The sequence below is a fragment of the Triticum dicoccoides genome, chromosome 4A (assembly GCF_002162155.2).
Source record: "Triticum dicoccoides isolate Atlit2015 ecotype Zavitan chromosome 4A, WEW_v2.0, whole genome shotgun sequence".
Taxonomy (NCBI): domain Eukaryota; kingdom Viridiplantae; phylum Streptophyta; class Magnoliopsida; order Poales; family Poaceae; genus Triticum; species Triticum dicoccoides.
The window spans coordinates 101,765,197-101,772,852 of record NC_041386.1 but is presented as its reverse complement, the minus strand read 5'-3'; positions in this window follow the sequence as shown (position 1 = coordinate 101,772,852).

The following is a 7,656-nucleotide window of genomic DNA, read 5'->3' as shown; positions in this document are numbered from 1 at the left end:
ACACTACTTGAATGTAAAATTGTATTCTAGCGGAATACATACAGAAAAACACTAAGCCAGCATATGCGTGTATGATTGGGAAACTAACATGGCATTGCAACACACCACTAGAACAAGACTTCAATGTAAAAAAAGGAACATGGTATGGTAGACAGATGAAATACATACTAATGAATAACAATGCATAAGATATTCAAAAGCATGATGTCCAAACTAAGCAGATGACATTGCGATAGAGTAGAATGATAGTACTTGAATTTAAAACATGTTATCATGAATGGAATAGGTACTAAAAATATGAAGGCATGACATATTTACATCCATGATCAGCAAGCTAAGCACAAGGCATTGTAGCAGAGTAGATGCACTCCAGGACATTATATGCATGTTGTACCCATATCACGGGCCAAGTTAGAGCAAGGACCTTGTGGGGGTGAATAGGATTCATCATCTTTCTGCAAGTCTTCTGAAGAACTGCATTTACATGTTCCATCATATTGGGTATCATTGACGTCAAGTTTGTTGGCCATTACATTGCTCCGTGAGGTTCTTGTGGATAAATCAGTGTGTGCAATTATATCTGACATGCATGGAAGACAACTAGTAGTTAGATTTATGTAATGAGTGCCTGTAGGAGACGACATAAATAGTAGGACTGGGGTTAACTAGCAGCAATTGGTCTCAAAAACTAAAGGGGGAACATGGATGAAAGCTACAGAATATGTATCGTTTGTACTTGAGATTAACTAGAGGGCACACAAAAGTATTAAAGAACAACATAGGTAATACTAGAAGTGGTATAATACTATAATCACCAGCCTGTGGGATAGCATTGGCTGATGGATGATAACTATGGAACAATGCTACCTAAAGAACAAGTCTCTTAGCTGAACTATGGAACAACGTTAACTCTTGAACAAGACCCGTAAGAGATCAGCATGAATATACAGTGAAATGTGATAATCTATTTTCCATGCTTACATGAATAACAAAGCCATAAATGTTGCACACAAGTAAGATGAGGGTACAACCTATCTGGCCGCCATCCATAGGAGTGAGCATCATGTGCTGACTTGTCGATGGCCCTGCAGTTGTTGTGGTTGTCCATGTCGGGCACGCGCATTTGATGCAGGGAACTATTGAGTGGGGGCTATAGCTCCATTCTGGTGTATGCTTCCCTTGTTGGAGCAGCTGTAGTGAGTGGGAAGACGGTGTGGCTCAAGATGCAGAAAACGCATAATGTTAAGAACGACACATATCTCTGATCTGAAGAAATACCCTAAGAGATCAACAGCAAGGTACGAGAGTGGTCACACGTCTGTTGACTGAATACTAAATTGGGGTCACACGATTTTATTTTATTTTGGTACTGTCCGACCTACGCCGGATGCCTTGATGGCCGTCTTGTGCCTCCCGGCTGACACTGTTCGGAATCGTCCCCGAAGAGCCAGTGACCATAGGTAGAGCAGCACGCCTCCGTCATCCGTGGCCGCGAGAGCTCCGACCAAAACCTCTCTCCCAGCCCCACCGCACTGTCGTGGTTGCGCCGCCCCCGGCCAATCCAAAAAGACTTGCCGTCATCCAGATCCAGCGGCGGCAGTACCTTCAACCCACGCAGCTCTAAGATAGCCATCTAAGCCCTACTTCCGTGGCGAACTTGCACCCCCGCACCCTTACGTTAGACACTAGCCAACCAGGAGCCCAGGAGCTCCGCCGCCTTGAGGTGTGCTGCTTCCCATTGGGAATCGATTGGCCCCGAATAAAAATTCAGACAACTGACACCTAAATAAAGTGATTTGAGATCAGGGTACGACCTATCTTGCGGCCCGATGAAGTAGGTAGATCCAGCTGCCGAGTCGATGAGGCCGGCGCGGTTGCGATGGCTACCAGCAGCGGGGAAGCAGAGATGCCGCGATGCTCGACGGCTACGGGGAAGCAGCGCCGAGGCCCTGGACGGATCCGAAGTTGGAGCCACTCCGGCGCCATGCATAATGAAATGTCTCCAACGTATCTATAATTTTTGATTGCTCCATGCTATTATATTATCTGTTTTGGATGTTAATGGGCTTTATTTTACACTTTTATATCATTTTGGGACTAACCTATTTACCGGAGGCCCATACCAAATTGCTATTTTTTTGCCTATTTTAGTGTTTCGCAGAAAAGGAATATCAAACGAAGTCCAAACGGAATGAAACCTTCGGGAACGTGATTTTATCAACAAACGTGATCCAGGAGACTTGGAGTGGGCGTCAAGAAACAATCGAGGAGGCCATGAGGCAGGGGATGCGCCTACACCCCTAGGTGCGCCCTCCACCCTCGTGGGCCCCTCATTGCTCCACCGACCTACTTCTTCCTCCTATATAAGTCCACGTGCCCCGCAAACATCCAGGAGCACCATGAAAACCTAATTCCACCGCCACAACCTTCTGTACCCAAGAGATCCCATCTTGGGGCCTTTTCCGGAGCTCCGCCGGAGGGGGCATTCATCACGGAGGGCCTCTACATCAACTCCATGGCCTCTCCGATGATGTGTGAGTAGTTTACTTCAGACCTTCGGGTCCATAGCTAGTAACTAGATGGCTTCTTCTCTCTCTTTGGATCTCAATACAAAGTTCTCCTTGATTCTCTTAGAGATCTATTCGATGTAATCTTCTTTTGCGGTGTGTTTGTCGAGATCCGATGGATTGTGGGTTTATGATCCAGATTATCTATGAACAATATTCGATTCTTCTCTGAATTCTTTTATGTATGATTGGTTTATCTTTGGAAGTCTCTTCGAATTATCAATTTGGTTTGGCCTACTAGATTAATCTTTCTTCCAATGGGAGAAGTGCTTAGCTTTGGTTTCAATCTTGCGGTGCTCGATCCCAGTGACAGTAGAGGAAATGACACGTATTGTATTGTTGCCGTTGAGGATAAAAAGATGAGGTTTATATCATATTGCATGAGTTTATCCCTCTACATCATGCCATCTTGCTTAAGGCGTTACTACATTCTTATGAACTTAATACTCTAGATGCATGCTGGATAGCGGTCGATGTGTGGAGTAATAGTAGTAGATGTAGGTAGGAGTCGGTCTACTTGTCGCGGACGTGATGCCTATATACATGATCATGCCTAGATATTCTCATAATTATTCGCTTTTCTATCAATTGCTCGACAGTAATTTGTTCACCCACAGTAATACTTATGCTATCTTGAGAGAAGCCACTAGTGAAACTATGGTCCCGGGTCTATTTTCCATTATACAAGTTTCCAATCTATTTTATTTTGCAATCTTTACATTCAATCTATATCATAAAAATACCAAAAATATTTATCTTCTTATTATTATCTCTATCAGATCTCACTCTTGCAAGTGGCCGTGAAGGAATTGACAACCCCATTATCGCGTTGGTTGCGAGGTTCTTATTTGTTTGTGTAGGTACGAGGTGACTCGCGCATGGTCTCCTACTGGATTGATACCTTGGTTCTCAAAAACTGAGGGAAATACTTACGCTGCTTTACTGCATCACCCTTTCCTCTTCAAGGGAAAACCAACGCAGTGCTCAAGAGGTAGCAAGAAGGATTTCTGGCGCCGTTATCGGGGAGATCTACGCCAAGTCAAGACATACCAAGTACCCATCACAACTCTTATCCTCCGCATTACATTATTTGCCATTTGCCTCTCGTTTTCCTCTCTCCCACTTCACCCTTGCTGTTTCATTCGCCCTCTTGTCCGTTCCCCTTCTCTTTTTCTATTTGCCTTTTTGCCTGTTTCTTGTTTGCTTGTGTGTTGGATTGCTTGTTTGTCACGATGGCTCAAGATCATACTAAATTATGTGACTTTGCCAATACCAACAATAATGATTTTATTAGCACTCCGATTGCTCCTCTTACCGATGCTGAATCTTGTGAAATTAATACTAATTTGCTGAATCTTGTCATGAAAGATCCGTTCTCTGGCCTTCCTAGTGAAGATGCCGCTACTCCATGGTCAAAAAAAAGATGTCGCTACCCATCTAAACAACTTTGTTGATTTGTGTGATATGCAAAAGAAGAAATATGTGGATAATGATATTGTTAAACTTAAGTTATTTCCGTTTTCGCTTAGAGATCGTGCTAAAGCTTGGTTTTCGTCTTTGCCTAAAAATAGTATTGATTCATGTAATAAGTGCAAAGATGCTTTTATCTCTAAGTATTTTCCTCCCGCTAAGATCATCTTGATTAGAAATGGTATTATGAATTTTAAGCAACTTGATCATGAACATGTTGCACAATCATGGGAGAGGATGAAATTAATGATACATAATTTCCCTACACATGGTTTGAATTTATGGATGATTATATAGAATTTTTATGCCGGATTGAATTTTGCTTCTAGAAATCTTTTAGATTCGGCTGCAGGAGGCACTTTTATGGAAATCACTTTAGGAGAAGCTACCAAACTCCTAGATAATATTATGGTTAATTATTCTCAATGGCACACTAAAAGATCTACTAGTAAAAAAGTGCATGCAATTGAAGAGATTAATGTTTTGAGTGCAAAGATGGATGAACTTATGCAATTGTTTGCTAATAAGAGTGCTCCTACTGATCCTAATGATATTCCTTTGTCTACTTTGATTGAGAATAATAATGAATCTATGGATGTGAATTTTGTTGGTAGGAACAATTTTGGTAATAACGCGTATAGAGGTAATTTTAATCCTAGGCCGTTTCCCAGTAATTCCTCTAATAATTATGGTAATTCCCACAAAAATTCTTATGGAAATTATAATAATATTCCCTCTGATTTTGAATCTAGTATTAAAGAATTTATTACTTGACAAAAGAGTTTCAATGCTTTGATTGAAGAAAAAATGCTTAAGATTGATGAGTTGGCTAGGAACGTGGATAGATTTTCTCTTGATGTTGATTCTTTGAAACTTAGATCTATTCCACCTAAGCATGATATCAATCAATGAGTCTCTCAAATCCATGAGAATTTCCATTGATGAGTGCAAAGAAAGAACCGCTAGGATGCGTGCTAAGAAAGATTGCTTTGTGAAAGCGTGTTCTTCTAGTTTTCATGATAATAAGGATGAAGATCTAAAAGTTATTGATGTGTCCCCTATTAAATCTTTGTTTTGCAATATGAATCTTGATAATGATGGGACTGCAGATGAGTCAACTTTAGTTAGAAGGCATCCCAAAAATTCGGAGTTTTTAGATCTTGATGCAAAAATTGTTTAAAGTGGGATTGAAGAGGTTAAAACGTTAAATAGCAATGAACCCACTATCTTGGATTTCGAGGAATTTAATTATGATAATTGCTCTTTGATATATTGTATTTCCTTGTTGCAATCCGTGCTAAATTCTCCTCATGCTTATAGTCAAATTAAAGCTTTTACTAAACATATCATTGATGCTTTGATGCAATCTTATGAAGAAAAACTTGAGTTGGAAGTTTCTATCCCTAGAAAACTTTATTATGAGTGGGAACCTACAATAAAAATTAAAATTAAAGATCATGAGTGTTATGCTTTGTGTGATTTGGGTGCTAGTGTCTCCACGATTCCAAAAACTTTGTGTGATTTGCTAGGTTTTTGTGATTTTGATGATTGTTCTTTAACATCTTGCGGATTCTACTATTAAGAAACCTATGGGAAGGATTAATGATGTTCTTATTGTTGCAAATAGGAGTTATGTGCCCATATATTTCATTGTTCTTGATATAGATTGCAATCCTTCATGTCCTATTTTTCTTGGTAGACCTTTCCTTAGAACGATTGGTGCAATTATTGATATGAAGGAAGGGAATATTAAATTCCGATTTCCATTAAGGAAAGGCATGTAACACTTCCCTAGAAAGAAATTTAAATTACCATATGAATCTATTATGAGAGCCACTTATGGATTGCCTACCAAAGATGGCAATACCTAGATCTATCTTCGCTTTTATGCCTAGCTAGGGGCGTTAAATGATAGCGCTTGTTGGGAGGCAACTCAATTTTATTTTTATTCCTTGCTTTTTGCTCATGTTTAGTAATAAATAATTTATCTAGACTCTGTTTTGGTTGTTATTTTTGTGTTTAATTAGTGTGTGTGCCAAGTAGAACCATTGGGAAGACTTGGGGAAAGTCTTTTTGATCTTGCTGTAAAAAACAGAAACTTTAGCGCTCACGAGAATTGCTGCCATTTTTATTTGGAAGGTTCTATTAAGTTAATTCATTTTGAAGATGATTAATAGATAAATTCCTCACGTCCAGAAATTTATTTTAGAATTTTTGGGGTTCCAGAAATTTGTGTTAGATACAGATTACTACAGACTGTTCTGTTTTTGACAGATTCTGTTTTTCTTGTGTTGTTTGCTTATTTTGATGAATCTATGGCTAGTAAAAGAGTTTATAAACCATATAGAAGTTGTAATACAGTAGTTTTAACACCAATATAAATCAAGAATGAGTTCATTACAGTACCTTGAAGTGGTGTTTTGTTTTGTTTCGCTAACGGAGCTCACGAGATTTTCTATTTTGAGTTTTTGTTGTGAAGTTTTCAAATTTTGGGTAAAGATTTGATGGATTATGGAACAAGGAGTGGAAAGAGCCTAAGCCTGGGGATTCCCATGGCACCCCAAGGTAAAATTCAAGGACACCAAAAAGCCTAAGCTTGGGGATGCCCCGGAAGGCATCCCCTCTTTTGTCTTCGTCTACCGGTAACTTTACTTGGAGCTATATTTTTATTCACCACATGATATGTGTTTTGCTTGGAGCGTCTTGTATGATTTGAGTCCTTGATTTTTAGTTTACCACAATCATCCTTGCTGTACCCACCTTTTGAGAGAGACTCACATGATTTGAAATTTATTAGAATACTCTATGTGCTTCACTTATATCTTTTGAGCCATATAGTTTTTGCTCTAGTGCTTCACTTGTATCTTTTAGAGCACGGCGATGGTTTTATTTTATATAAATAATTGATCTCTCATGATTCACTTATATTATTTTGAGAGTCCTTTAGAACAACATGGAAATTTGCTTTTAGGAATAATATAAAAACTTTCATAGAAGTGCATTGAATACTATGACAAGTTTGATACTTGATAATTGTTTTGAGATATGGAGATGGTGATATTAGAGTCAAGCTAGTTGAGTAGTTGTGAATTTGAGAAATACTTGTGTTGAAGTTTGTGATTCCCGTAGCATGCACGTATGGTGAACCGTTATGTGATGAAGTCGAAGCATGATTTATTTATTGATTGTCTTTCTTATGAGTGGCGGTCGGGGACGAGCGATGGTCTTTTCCTACCAGTCTGTCCCCCAAGGAGCATGCGCGTAATACTTTGTTTTGATAACTAATAGATTTTTGCAATAAGTATGTGAGTTCTTTATGACTAATGTTGAGTCAATGGATTATACGCACTCTCACCCTTCCACCATTGCTAGCCTCTCTAGTATCGCGCAACTTTCGCCGGTACCATAAACCCACCATACACCTTCCTCAAAATAGCCACCATACCTACCTATTATGGCATTTCCATAGCCATTCCGTGATATATTGCCATGCAACTTTCCACCGTTCCGTTATTATGACATGCTTCATCATTGTCATATTGCTTGCATGATCATGTAGTTGACATCGTATTTGTGGCAAAGCCACCGTTCATAATTTCATACATGTCACTCATGCATC